General features: G+C 46.2%; 1 protein-coding gene across 1 annotated transcript in view; it reads right to left on the bottom strand.

Moving 5' to 3' along the window:
• The window catches only part of TENM3 (teneurin transmembrane protein 3), a 670,243-nt gene extending 656,109 nt beyond the window's left edge, over positions 1 to 14,134 (bottom strand). Inside the window, exon 1 of the mRNA XM_070408131.1 lies at positions 14,105 to 14,134. The gene's annotated coding sequence lies outside the window, so the exon portion shown is untranslated. The remainder of the gene's footprint in view (positions 1 to 14,104) is intronic.
• Between the last annotated feature and the right edge of the window lie 582 nt (positions 14,135 to 14,716).

Here is a 14,716-nt window from a genome sequence, read left to right as displayed (position 1 = left end):
CAATTTTCCTGCTATGATTTTTTAACTCATTTATTTGCCAGTGACTTCAGTTTGCTTCCCACAGACTGCATTCACATCCTCTGCATGCGTTTTCTTATATAATTATTGTATTTTTCTTCTCCAACACTGTTATCGTTCATCATATATATATTCTGTATATACTTATATATTATTTTAAATTTTAAGTGAAACGTATGTCCCAGATCAGCAGTCTGCCTTAAGTCATATTGATTTGTAGCTCCTGCTCATGCTCCCCTAGAACCGTGCCCTTGTGATGAGCAGAGTGTCAAACAGCTTGCCACTTTCAGTCCTACAACATCCCCGCGTCATGCCATTTGCTATCAGCACGACTGACTGTGGGAGGGATGGTGTTCAGAGCACCTTACGTGCCTCCCCATTAGGAAAAGCCCTGTCTTTGCCAACTGCCGAGAGCTCACTCTACTGGACCACCTTTCAGAATGTTGATGGGTGCGGGTCATCGCTGCTCTGCTACGGGACTTCAAACCTGAATTTGGCATGCATGCTGCTCTTGGCGGGGTGGTGGTGAGTTAATTGATCTTATGCTGAGGCAGAAAGTGAGACATCACAAGAGGAACAGATAGTGCACATGGGATTCAAGGGGTACGTGTTCATCCCTCCAGGGGACAGAGTGGGAGGGTCGGTGGTGAGATAAAGCATCATGGAAACAGACGTGAAGGTAGAGTTCTGCTGCATCAGCCGTGTTGGCTGCCTTTGCCCTGCAAGGCCCTTCCTCCTACTCTCTCATAGGTTTAGTTCTCAGCTGGACTGGCTTCTTCCCAAGGAGTTTGCCCATGACTTCTTTCCAAGAGTCTCCTGTTACTTTCTGTCGCAGGAGCCTATTAATATTTGATTAAATTGTTTGTTTTACATTAGCTGTTGCTGAAGAAGTCAAACTCCATAGTTGACCTTGACTCTCGTGGCACCTCTATTGCCAGCACTCAGCATGCCAGTTGACATGTTGTAGACACATAATAAGAAGGACTGAGTTATATAGAGGTGGGTGGAGGTGGGGGCAGGAGGAGAGAAATGGCTTCTTCCGTGGAATTAAGGAAATGGTTCAGCTTGGAGGGACACATCAACGATGGGAAGGAGTAACGAGAAACAATCTGAGAAGGTAAATTAGGATCAGAATGCTGGTCTATCGACTTTGCACTTTGCTCTTTAGGTAACTGATGGTGTTGGAGCAGGAGACTGCAATTATTACCCCTCGGTCATCTGGCATCTTCAACCTGTAGACTTTAAAGGAAGAGCATGCTTTGCTTTAACTGCCTCTCATGTCAAAGCTATGACCTTTGGACCAGACCCATGGACCTTAGAGAGAGTTGGTTGGAGCTGTCAGGGGCCTTGAATTTCAACTGAAATGAGTTCTGGTGACCTGCTGAGTCCTATAGTGTGAAGGTTCAGCTCAGGCCAAGCCCAGCATCTCAGATCAATTCAAGTCAACAGATTAAACGCCTCTAGGGTGTGCTCAGCCCTGTGGTGAAACACAAAATAAATCAAAAGCAGGGTTCCCATGCCTTAAAGGGCAGGAGAGCTGTCTCTGATGGGATTTCTCTAAGTGACCTTCCCACTGGAAGGTGTGCAAAGGAGTCAGGCAAAGCTCAGGTACACAGGACCTCTTCCTAAAGAGCCCTCCCCACACAACCACCTGGGCCCTCTGGGATCCAGGAACTCGTTTGGTCCCACTGTAGACCCTACATCTGTGTGTCTGTCCTGGTCCAGACAAACCCAGTGAAGCCGCATGGAAGAGCCCTGAAGGAGGAGCCAGCTGCCCAGGGCTCCAGATCTGCCACTAGGAAACCATGGCTCATTGTGCAAGTAATTTTGATTATCAGAATGTTGTATCAGCTCAAAAGATTGGGCATTTGTGAATTTATCAACTCTTTGTTATGCATCCACTCAATGGTAAGCCTGTGCTGAAGGAGCCCGGACTTTGCTGAGCTCATGAGAAATGAGTGAGATACGGGTGGGAAATGTGTCTCTGACTGAAAACCTGCATGATGTGGACCATTCACGGTTGGCAGGGGAGGCTCCGAAGCTGCCGAGGCAGCCTGGGTGCCATGTATCGCTGGTCAGAGAAAATTGCTAACACGCCATCTTCACATCACAACTTTGAGACCTAAAATGTAGTGAAGTATATCAAAAACAAACTTCAGTAGGCTTTCAGAACACTTTACAAAGATCAACATGTATTCAAATGTCCTGATGGAACTGGACTCTGATCACCACGGACACAAATACTTACTTGGGGACATGAATTCATATTCCCATCCTTTGTTTTCAGGAGTACATTGTACCCAATGTACCCCCAGCAAGAAGAGCAGGACCCTCTGTCCCTATTCCTGTGTGCCATGACCATGTGGTGACTCGGTGGCCCAGAGGAGAGAGCCAGCAGGGGGAGGCTGGGCAGTGTGGGGAAACATGTGCCATGGGATCCTGGGGTAAGAGTGAATGGGGTGGACCGCAGAACAGGAGCTCAGAGGTGAAGATCCGGATGAAAGCAATGAAGGACAAAGAAGCATGTTGGCAGCAATGAAAATACAAGAAAAAGTAACTCTTTGCTGCCATAAGCAGGCAGCTATGGGTGGCAAACTGTCCACAGCTCAGCAGGCCCTTGAGAGATGGTACCTCTCATGTAGATGGATGGCGGCCACGATCCTCTGGAAGCCCACTTTCAGCCCATTGGCTGGGACCTCAGGCGGCCTCTTTTCTAGCCCAGCAGGGGGAGTTCTGTGAGCTCCTCCTCCCGTCCTCTTTCCTGTGACAGTTTGCTCTTACACCTGGTGACATGATGGATTCTGGGTTCTCTGACTGTCTGGCTGAGATGCCTGTTCTTCATAAAGGGGTGTGTGAATATAGGGCCTCTCGTGTAGACCAGTGGTTCCCAATGTGGGGCACACACCCACGGGGGGGTGGGGGGGGCAATTTGACTTTTTACTTCCACTGTCCTTCCATTCTTTTATTTTTCTTGTGCATGGATGCCATGTTCTTTGGAAGTTTGTTAGACCAAGTTAATGGCCTTTTAGGCTTCCTTCGCATTAATAGGAGTTCTCTTTTTGAATATTAAGAATTATATGTCACGGAGGGGCATGAGGATTTTAGAGATGCTTAGGTGGGGCATGGCCAAAAGAGAGGTTGGGGACCACTGGTGTAGACCTTCATTGTGTTGGGGCCACAATCAGTGACTTGAGGAGGAACATAAGCTCACACCAGGGTTTCTCACCCTTCGGAGTATTGACATTTTGGGTCGGGCAATTCTTTGTTGTGGGGCTGTCCTGTGTCTAGAGCATCCTTGCAGGGTGTCTAGAGCATCCTTGGCCTCTACCCACCACTTGGTGCCAGTTGTACTCCCTCCGTAAGTGGCGACAAGCAGAAATGTCCCCTGCAGGGAAATTGTGTGCAGTTGAGAACACCGGCCCAAGCAAATAAGTGGGAACAATACGTTAGGGTCACGCTCAGGGCTTTGTCTCTGCCATGACTTTCTGATGAGGGAACTGAAAGATCCCAATGGTGTTAGTACTCCAAGTGTTGAAGCTTTAACATCGCAAACTACCTCATTGTGTTATACAGGGCGACCTTTACTATAACTATAAATTATTGGGCCAGACAATACCACCTTTGTTCCTCAGAAGCGGGCACTTAGGAAATATTTGCTACGTGAATAAATGACGCTAGTTAAGAACAGGAAAAATGCTTCACTTGCTTTCAACTTTGGCCCAATGAGTCTTCCAAAATACCTCTTTTCATTCTGTTCATTGCGTGCCAAGAGCACACGTGAACTGAGAACACGATAGAACGTGGCTCTTTGACATCGCTCTGCCATTGATGTCTGCAGGGACTGAAGGGACTGATCTCTCTCCTCCTCCTAATTTCCAGGACATGTGATGTAGACTCCTGCTGTGTCATGAACCACTTTACTTGACGTGTTTTGCTTATGACTTATTCCTCTTATGAGTTATTCCCCTTATGACTTAGTTCCTTTGTGACTTATTCCCCTTATGACTTATTTCCCTTAGCAGACTGAGAGCTCTCTGCCAGTTGGATATATGTTTGATTCATTTGTGTATCCCTGCAGATCTTGCACAATGCCACACAAAAGTACATAAATACATGGTTAGGGGGGTGCCCTTGCCTTTAAGGATTCCGTTTCTCCTCTCAGCCAATTTTCTCAAATGTAGGCCAGACACAACCTGCGCTCTCCAATGTCTGAGTTTTAACGGTTTTAGTCTAAAAGGACCGACAGCAAATTCTTTATTGTTTCCTGATCTACACATGATGCTCCCCAAGAGATATTTATGTAGAATCACAGACCTCACACACACAGTAAAGAACAATGAACACCATTGAAACTAAGATGCGGGCCATCTATGACTGACACTTACTTCCTCTTAGATTTTCTTTTCTTTTTAAGTAGTAATCAGATCTCTTGCTGAATGCCACTTCGTCTTGATTTTGAAATCTGGCATTTCATATAAATTGTGATCCTAAAATCCATCAAGAGCTGAAGTCGGGCCCTGGCCAGTGTTACTCAGCAGTTAGAGCATCAGCCTGGGCACTGGAGGGTCGCAGGTTAGATTCCTCATCAAGGGCAGTACCTGGGTTGCAGGTCTGATTTCCACTTCTTTGGGGCATGTGTGGGAGGCAACCAATCGATGTGTCTCTCTCACATGGATTTCTCTCTCTCATTCTCTTTCTTGCTCTCCCCTCTCCCCTTTCCCCTGTCTCCCCTCCCCTCTCCTCTTCTCCTCTCCTCCCTCCTCTCCCCTCCCTTCCACTCTCTAAAAATCAATGGAAAAAAAATATTCTCACACCTCAGGTGAGGATTAAAAAAGAAAGAGCTGAAGCTGGGGTCACACAAGGAGAGGCTGTGGAGGACAGTGCTCCGCCCGCCTAACTTCCTGGCCAGCTGAGTCTAATGGGTGGTGTTTGAAGGGGAGGGGAGGCCACTGGCCGCGATTCCCAGGGACACCAGGCTGCTGACTCCTCTAAAGGGAAGAGCTAAAGGGCCTCCCCGCCCACCTCCCATGGTCCCTTTCCAGAGCAGAGGAAAGGAACTATTCAGACTGTCTGCAGACTGAACTGAGGTAGGTCTGGAGGTCAAACTCTGATCCAGAAGAGGGAGTACTGAGCTAGGTGTTCTTTGCACACCTCATCCTTTGGATAAAGGCCTATTGCACTTTGTATGAATCTACTCTAAGATCACGCTCACACCAAAGAACCTTTCGTTCCTGGAGTGTGTGGATGGTAAGTAATTGAACAGACAGAAAGGACGACGGGCAGATCTCTAGCTGGGCATAGAGCTGGGCACACACAGAGGCCCACGCAAATTGCCAGTCCTGCTACGGGGACCTCCTTGAGCAGCTCTGAGAAACACCAGCTGACGCTGACTCCACCATGCCAGGCAGGTCAGGAGGATATGAGACCCACATATAAAAAAATCACAGCAACACGCAGCCCCCACGCTCCCAAGTGCTGTATTAAAGTCCCCTAATTGAGCACATCAGAGGAGGCCTGAACTCCGCTCAGGAAAACGGCCTGCCCGTCCCCGTGAAACCACCCTTTGCAATGAGCTTTACTCTGCCTGTTCAAGAGCAACAGAAACGGTGTTTTTAAATAAATGCATTGCAACATGGGGAAGAGTTTTCAAAGCCTCGCCTGCCTCCCTCTTAGAAGGCAGGTCGCTGAGATGCTCATGAAAGTTTTTCAATAACCGTGTCTGAGAGGGTGTGTGGCTTTTTTTGGTACTTGAATGATATATGTGTAAAAAGAAAAAAGTTCCCTTTATGGAGGCACAAAAAATACCTTTTACCCTGAACATGCTGTTCAGTCAAAGTCACTGTTGTCAACTGAGTTTTATTTTGTTTGCAAGTTGAATTTTTTATTTTTATTTTTTTTACCTCTGGCTCTTCTAAAAATTTGCCACAGTCAGACAATTTAGCACTGATAGTCTCCTCTATTGATTTCAGAGAGGGCGGGGAGAGGGAGAGGGACATAGAAACATCGATAATGAGAGAGAATCATTGATCTGCTGCCCCCCTGCACACCCCCTACTGGGGATCGAGCCCGCAACTCAAGCTTGTGCCCTGCCCGGGAATCTAACTGTGACTTCCTGGTTCATAGGTCAACGCTCAACCACTGAGCCACCCGACCAGGCTCTGTCACATTTAGTCTCCTCTAAATGTGACAAATCAGCAAGCAGGGTGATCTGGTGACATCTACGTATCTGATAAAGCAAATACCACCAACTCTGTGAACTGAGGAAATACCCGTTTTCAGAGAAATTAGCGAACAGAAAAAAAGGAACAGAAGGAGGTAGAAATCTAAGAAACCAATATTTTTACCTTGATATTCGCCTATACTTGTAATAGCGATTAGAATGCTTTGTTATAAGGTAACAATCCCTTTCTGGAAATCATATTTGATCAGAGGTTAGTATCCTTCATCATTTAAACTCTGGACTATTTAACTTTGTATCATCTGGAACTTTGTGAAAATTGAAGTGGAGGGTCCACAAAAAGCGACTTTTAGCTTTTAACGTTCACGGATTCTTACAGGAGCAAACGCTGGTGAGCTCTCAGGGGATGTCAGAGCAGTTTACTGAGGAGATATGTGGATGGCAACCACAATCTCATAAGGAATATTCCCTGGGGTCACTGCTGCCTTCACGGGTCACTGGGCTCATTTGGTCTGACATTTCTTATATGGTCAGGCCCACAGAGCAAGAAATAAATCAACGATGGAACACTGTACCTTGGAAATAACTTCATAATTGTGAAGGGTGTCCACAGAAAGGCCTCAAAAGCACCTCTGTTCCAATCAGGTCCGGCCTGGGTGCACACACAGCGGAAGGATGGGGGGACTCATGGAGTCTTGAAATCCCAAATATCAAGGCCAAGGAACAATGAGTGGCTGCCTCGATACGAGGTTAAGAATAGCAGTCCTGGTCATTAGAGTCTGCCTCTGAGTTCTTAAATGGAGACCACCCCGTATGTTATTTCCCAGGAAAACGATCAATTGATTCATCCATTGGACTCATACTTGTGGATGGAGCCAGGGACAGAGCAGCGAACAGAAGGACCACTGCCTTTTCAACAGTGGCGTCCTCTGCAGCCAGATGTAGAAGCTAAGCCTTTTAGCTGCCCATCCCAGCTCTCCTATAACAGGCTTATTTACTGTGGTCATCGGCCATAAAGCAGAACCTGACAAGAGAGACGACTTCCAGAGAACACCGGCAACGGGCTGCATTTCCTGCCCGTAAAACTTTCAACACTCCTTGCGCCTCCCTTAATCTCATTCAGGGGGATCCAAGAGGTGCAAGGTGGCTGCTGGAATGGTGGCTGCGCTACTGAAAAAATAAATTCTTGGCCTTGCCTGTACCCATTCTTTCTCCTACTACTCAAATTCAGAATGTCATCCCTTTCCTGTCAATAAAACATGATGAAGTATAAGGATGTTGGAAATATCTGCGCCCTAATCATTAACCCATCGGTCTTAGGAAAGGAACTTCAAAATAGAAACTGTCAAAGAACAGGATGTTCTTATGAGACAATTACCCCAAATCCTATATAATAAAAGCCTAATATGCAAATTGTTCCCTAGGGCTATCATTTGACCAGGAGTTCTACTGCTTGTTATGACGTGAGCTGACCACCAGGGGGTGGCGCGGAACATGGTGGGCATTGGCGACACAGTGCTGGCAGTAGGTGGCAGTGGAGGCGCTGCTGGCCCCGATGGGCTCTGACAAGAGTGGGACCATGGCGGGATGGTGGAGTAGGTGAGGGGACGGCACCAGGCCCCATTGATTGCCCAGCAGATGGTGACCAGCAGCGGCGGTGGGGGGCGGGGCCACAGCCCGCCTCTCAGGCACTGAGGGAACCGATGGGGGCCCAGCCCTGATCAATTGCCCTGCAGGCAGGATGGTAGAGCAGGTGAGGGGGCAGCGCCAGGCCAAGGCAGGGTGCCAGGCAGGGCTGCAGGTCTGCGAGGCTGGGGGCGCAAGCTGGGGTTGCAAGCCTGGGGATGCGAGATGGGGTCCGATCCCTGCAGGCCGCCCCGAGGGACCCCACCCGTGCATGAATTTGTGTACCGGGCTTGTAGTAATAATAATAATAACAGGTGCACTTTACTGAATATGATATACACAGGGACCTTAGCATATTAACCAAATTTTGTCTTCATAAAATAATAGTAGAGATAGATTATATTCCCATTTTACAGATAATGATACTGAAGAAGTGAGAAACTGCCACGTTTTCAAAGTTAGGAAGTGGCAGGAGAAGAATTTAAAACTAAACCACTCAAAACCAAGGCTCCTGCTTTCTCCATTACATCAAACTGCAGCCCATGTCTCATCGGATGTGTTTGCTTGTTTATTTTTTGTACTGTTTGGGAAACTGGAGGCAAAGAGGAACCACCTATTGGTAAAAAAAAGACTGTCCATATACTCCGTGAGGAGTATTTTCTCTGGTTCCTGACGACTGTCCCTCTGCCTTTGATCATCTTGCTTTGCCCTCGCCTATTATTCTCTGTTGATGGCATCTTAAAGGATATTTTCTTACATGGTCACCAGTGAGTGGGCCACATGCTGTGAAGTGAGTGGTCTGGTCTCAAACAGCCAATGGGAGGTTTTAAAGGGACAGCCCTTTCTTGTATGCTGTGCATTTCCCTAGCCGGGGTTCTTTAGCAACACAGAGGACACAGGACACGTATGAGCCCAGGGCCATCGGTGGCAGAGCATATTGGACAAGAATAAACCCGTGGGGGTGCGGGATGTGGGATGTATCAGCAGGCCGAGCCCTTCCTCAGTTCTACAAGAATTCTGCTCTCCATCTGCACAAACCTGGCGACAGGGAGCCCCACGACCGGGGACCAGGCCACGCGCCCGTGTGGAGAGCCATTTGTCATATCGTTTTACAGTCCGACCCCGTCGAGGTCCAAGACTAATTACAATGGGGTTTGTTAAGAGCCCTGGCATACCACAGACTTCAACTCTGGAGGGGCGACGCTTTAGGCCTGGTGTCAGACTCGACTGAAATAATAAACTGCACAAGGTGTTTTTCAACATGTTTTACAGGGAGCTCGCCCAGGACCTCTCTGCATTACATAGTCACCCCTGCTATTCTCTCACCATTCCTGGGACGGCTCCAGCAAGTCCGTTTTGCTCACTCTCTAACTCCCTAATACAAATGGCTATTCAATTTTAATTCACAATTTAAACACAGCAGTGACCTAACAAAAGGGGGGGAAATTTCTGAACTTCTTGTCTTTTACATCTCTTCCCCCCTAGATTATAGACTTCAGCAAGAAAATCTGTTTATGCTCCTTAGAATTTTTTAAAATATGTATTTTTATTGATTTGAGAGAGAGAGGAAGGAAGAGGGATAGAGAAATAGAAACATTGATGAGAGAGAAACATGGATCTGCTGCCTCCTTTACATCCCCTACTGGGGATCAAGCCTACAACCTGGGCACGTGCCCTGACTGGGAATCGAAATGGTGACCTCTTGGTTTATGGATTGATACTCAACCCCTGAGCCACACTAGCCAGGCCCCCTTATAATTTTCTAATTGAGGCAAATTGTCACTTCGGCCATATGATAAGACAGGCATGAACTTCATGCTGAGAAACCCACCCTTATGAAACTGCATGCAAACATGAAGAGTCAAAGTACCCAGGCAGCCTGAACACACCTTGAGTACAAGCTTCCCCAAATTCTGAAACCAGACTGGCAGCTTCTGAGAGCCCCGTCCTTCTTCTCAAGGTCTCAGGCCAAACGAGAGGCCATGAGCCTCACCGCCCAGGTCCAGGCTCAGAGCTGAGCCAGCTGAGTCAGGAGGGAGGGCGTCAGAAGCACAGCGAAACACCACTGCCGCGGTCGCTCACACACTCAGAGCTCTCTCTTTTCCCTTGTACCATACGGTGTGTTGGCAAAGTACCGAAATGTCCAGGTGACAAGTCCCACCTACTAGTATAGCGAGCCATTCTGATTTTTCCACAAGACAACAAACACAGAGCTACTTCTAGCCATCAGAGCGGACGATGACGCTTTTGCCATGGTCAGTCTATGCTGTTTCTTTCATCTCTCCAACTCATCCATGACCTGCCCCAAGTGACATAATCTGCTTCCAATGCCAGTTGATGCTGGGAGGGGCCCTTCAGTCTGAGCGTTTTCACAGGTTATTGGCTTTTCCCTTTCTCTTTTGATCAATGCTGATCCGGTAGAAAAAACGTAACTCAGATTTTGCATGTCAGTGTTTTTGCAATTCAGAGTTCAATTTTACAAAGGCCTGGAAAAGGGTGGAGCTTACTGACTAAAAATGGTAGTGTGGGCTCATCTGTGGATTTCAATTATATATGATATTCCTTTCCTCTACTTCTAACACCGACCCCTGATATGTCACACGTTTTCTCTCCTTCCTGACAACCCTGTTAAACAATAGCAGGACTCTATGCCATGGAAACTGTGTGATGTTCGATTCTAGGGGCCACTTACTTGCAAAACATCATTTTGTAACTTTGCAAATTTAGGGAATGTTTTTGCATATTTGTTATGATGGGGAAAATGAGACATTTTGCGGGGGTGGCGGGGGCTAGCAATCTGAGTCTGTGCCAATAACCTATGCACATTCTTGTTAGCCTATAGTCTAGTCCAGGGGTGGGCAAACTTTTTTTTTTAAAATATATTTTATTGATTTTTTACAGAGAGGAAGGGAGAGAGATAGAGAGTTAGAAACATCGATGAGTGAGAAACATCGATCAGCTGCCTCCTGCACATCTCCTACTGGGGATGTGCCTGCAACCCAGGTACATGCCCTTGACCGGAATCAAACCTGGGACCCTTCAGTCCGCAGGCCGACGCTCTATCCACTGAGCCAAACCGGTTTCGGCTGGGCAAACTTTTTGACTCAAGGGCCACAATGGATTCTTAAACTGGACCGGAGGGCCGGAACAAAAGCACGGATGGAGTGTTTGTGTGAACTAATATAAATTCAAAGTAAACATCATTACATAAAAGGGTACGGTCTTTTTTTTTTTTTTAGTTTTATTCATTTGGCCCTCAGCCGTAGTTTGCCCACTGGCTGGTCTAGTCACTGCCCCTCCTTTAATTATCTGTTCCTGAAAGACCTGTTTACCTAAATACTACCCCCATTTTAGAGAGGCCATAAACCATGAACAATACACAACCCCCAGATGGAGTTATCAGTGCTGGCGCCAGGCCAGGCCTTGAAGATGTGGTCTCACGGCCCCCATCCCAGCACATGGGGCTTTTTGCAAAGCCCGTGAAAGGTCCGGAAGTCCCATCCCATATTTGGAGGACAAAGAAACCAAAGAGTATAAAGGAAAAGCTTCCTCCATATTGGCATGCTCAATATTTGGAGAGAAACAGTCTCTGCTGAGTCACTGGACCGGTGCATGTGAAACGTCTGGAAATAAATGGGTTTTTCCTGTGCCTCCATTACTCCTGCGTATTTCTCGGTCGCCTGGTAAATTCTGTAACAGTTAGGCTCAGTTAAAACATGTGGGTGCCCTTAGCACCTAGAAAGTTCATTTATAACCACGCTGGAAAATGCCCATAATCTAGTCCCGGAATCTCGTCTAAGTGAGGCCAGGCTAACTCTAGGAATTGCCCTAGATACCGTGTTCAGAGAGGGTTCTTCTGTCAGAGCTGTTTCATTGGCCTGAGTGCTCTTCCAGGGTTAGAAAATGCGCAGTAGTTTCCTGACTTCGGAAGAGTTTGGGGCGCCTGGATAGTCACTTCTGTTTCTTCACTCGGACATACTAGTAGCTTCTGTCTGCCTTTGGAAGGCAGCAGCGTCCTACACAGCAGCACCATCCCCTATGGGAAGTTATCACTCGATGTGGACCTCCAAGGAGCACTGAAACATCCAGGTTTTTGTAAGAGCTATTACAGGCTGAGTGGCTAATCCAGGGAAGCGCCCGCATGGGCAGAGTGATGGGAAGAGTGCTTTCCAGGAGCTGAGAAGAAAAGGGCTAGAAGAGAGGGGACTGAGGAGACAGGGGAGGTTGACGTGTTTTATGAGTGTGGAGCTCAGAGAAAGAGCTTTTCTAAGGTGCAATGCCGGCCGTCCACCGTGGGCTCGGGGAAGGAGGACTGCTCTCACACTGAGGACGGAGTCATATTTTCACTGGAGGAAGGCACACGAGTGATTACATTTCAGCTCAGGGCGCCCTGAATTAGTAATAAGAGGAACTGTGCACCTAATTCCAGGAAAACCTCAATGATAAGTTATCCTCAAAATTTAATTTACCAAAGTCTATTCTAAAACTACAAAGACAAGTTCTTCACAGCGTGCGCCCCTTTTGTGATCCACATTTGAATGAACAGAGAAGCCAGGAGGAGCATTTGAGGAAACTATCAGCAAAGCAAAGTCACTTGTTATCTAGGCTAGATCTAGTGCATGGAAACTTCCAGGGGCTTTGTTTCCAGAGACCGGGTGGAAGATAGAATGCTAAAATTCCTAGAGAGCATCTTCAACGCACAGTGACTGGGAAATCCCCGTTGGTAAGTTACAAATCTATTTCATATGAACCGTGTTATCGTAACGCAGGAATCTGCCCATCACCTACACTGAAATGCAGGGAAGACCGACGCCCTGCCAGTACGAAATGGCACAATCGAAGAAATTCAGTCCAGGGCTTCCTGTTCATTTTGATTAATTACTCACCGAGTCTGTAGGAAGTGGGAGCTTGTATGAAAGGACTCTCCTATCCATTCTCTGAGACACCCCCGGGGAAAAGTCAAACATCAATGCTCGATAGGGATATTCAAAGAAAACAGCAGTGATTGCTATTATTTTATGTTAACAAGCAAACCACAATTTTATTCTTAACAAAAAAAGTCCTTCTATCTTCTCATTGCCCTCTGTGAAGGTAAGAGGAAAAAACTCCTCCATGAGTACTGAACTTGTGTCAATTTCAATGTGGGGAAAAAGTAAAGATTACTTATTTTGGGATATAAAATAAACCAAATCTAGCAACCTGGATATAAAATTATATCAGTGACAAAACCAGAGCCATTGTCATAGTCTCATAGACTCATAACCTCCAAATTCTCCTAATGATTTTTTTCGTCTTGGAAAAGAACAATGTATTAATTTTGACTAAAAAGCATCCAAGAGAAATATGACCAAGTAACTCAATTTTTCTGATGTTAAAATGTTGATTGTTCTCATAGACATGCATTTCATAATTATTTCTCGCTTTGGAAAACCCTTTCGCCATGGGACATGTTTACTAAATGTTGCATTGAAAGGAGACACAAACCACCCATCAGCAGAAGGCAAAGAAACCCAGAGAACTCAGCCCTTTTGGCCCAAAGCTCCGGCACTTCCTGAATGGTTTCCTTGAGGAACCTGATCTTCTGGGCAAACGCTGTACACACATCCTGAGGGGGACACCTCGGGTTTTCTGTTGTAAACTCTTTCATTGTTTCCTGGTAGAAGACACTTTTCATTTTGTGGAAACCCCACAGAATAGGTTCCAAAGGCACCTTTTCACAGGGTTCATAACTTTAAATTACGAGATCATGGTTCCCATTGAGAAAGTGCACTGAGCTCTATGGTGGAGAGAAACACATAACCAGGTACAAGTGTAATTTTCTCAGGTCGCCCTGTGAGGGCTGCGAAGAATGGATGAACATTCCCAAGAACAAGAGCCCTGCAGATGCGTGGCTCCCCACATGGGCGAAGCAGGCACCAGCTCTGTAATAAATCGTGTTGGGGCCACTCAATCCAGGGAGACAATTCTCTCTCCTTAACAAGCAGAGAAGTGATATTTTAAAAGGTCCTCCCTCATTCACCTCATTTCCCTGAACCAAAAGACTGTAGTAATGCCATTCCTTTCATAGGATCAAAAAGAGCATGAACATCAGAGTACTTTCGCTTTTTGGAATCACTCACCTACAGCTGACTCACAGAGGTTAACGGTATAAGTAATAGGCCACGAAGTACCCGCAACTGAGTGCAAGCGTCTGATTTTGTCAACACACACACGTTGTATGATTCATGAGGTCTTTGTGCCTCGTTTGGTAGATCTGGGCACATACTGGTGCCTGGGGCTTACCTTATCGTCTGAAGGTAGGTCTTCAGTTCTCTTGCTCGTACAGAAGTCCTAAATCACTGTGTTGTGGAAGAGCAGGGACTCTAGAATAAAATAAATGAAATAAGTAAACTGGAAGAGAAGTGGATTCCATGTTTTATCTTAATAATTTCAGTTCTGAAACTCTAAAAATTAAGAGATGCATTAGAACAAGGGATTACTGTTGATTTATAACAGTTAAATAGAAAAGGGATTAGCAGTCATAAAAAGTTTGTGGCCACCCTAGCAGTGTGTTAAGCTAAACTTGATTTCATGTGTCCATGCAGGTTTAGCTTTTATTTTTTTTCTAGTAGTAAAAGCAAGAAATATATATGGCTCATTTGTTTGTCTTTACAAAGAGTAAAAAGTGTGTGAGTCTATGTAAGACCTGTACCTTTCTATCTTGTTTAAGGTCTCTCTCATTGGTGTTCCTGTTATGTATTATGATAATTAGATGAAAGTAGGAGATATTTTATGTCACAATGTATTCCCAGGGACCAGGATTATGTTTACACACTACTCTGTGAATTTACAAATATTAGTTTCTGGTTCTGTTCAAGGAAAACATGTGTGAGTCCCTTGTTTTTGCATTTCGCT

Source organism: Myotis yumanensis, unplaced genomic scaffold (genome assembly GCF_028538775.1).
Source record: "Myotis yumanensis isolate MYYU_CA2020_CCGP unplaced genomic scaffold, mMyoYum1.0.hap1 SCAF_3, whole genome shotgun sequence".
Taxonomy (NCBI): Eukaryota; Metazoa; Chordata; class Mammalia; order Chiroptera; family Vespertilionidae; genus Myotis; species Myotis yumanensis.
This window is presented reverse-complemented; position numbering and strand designations above follow the sequence as displayed.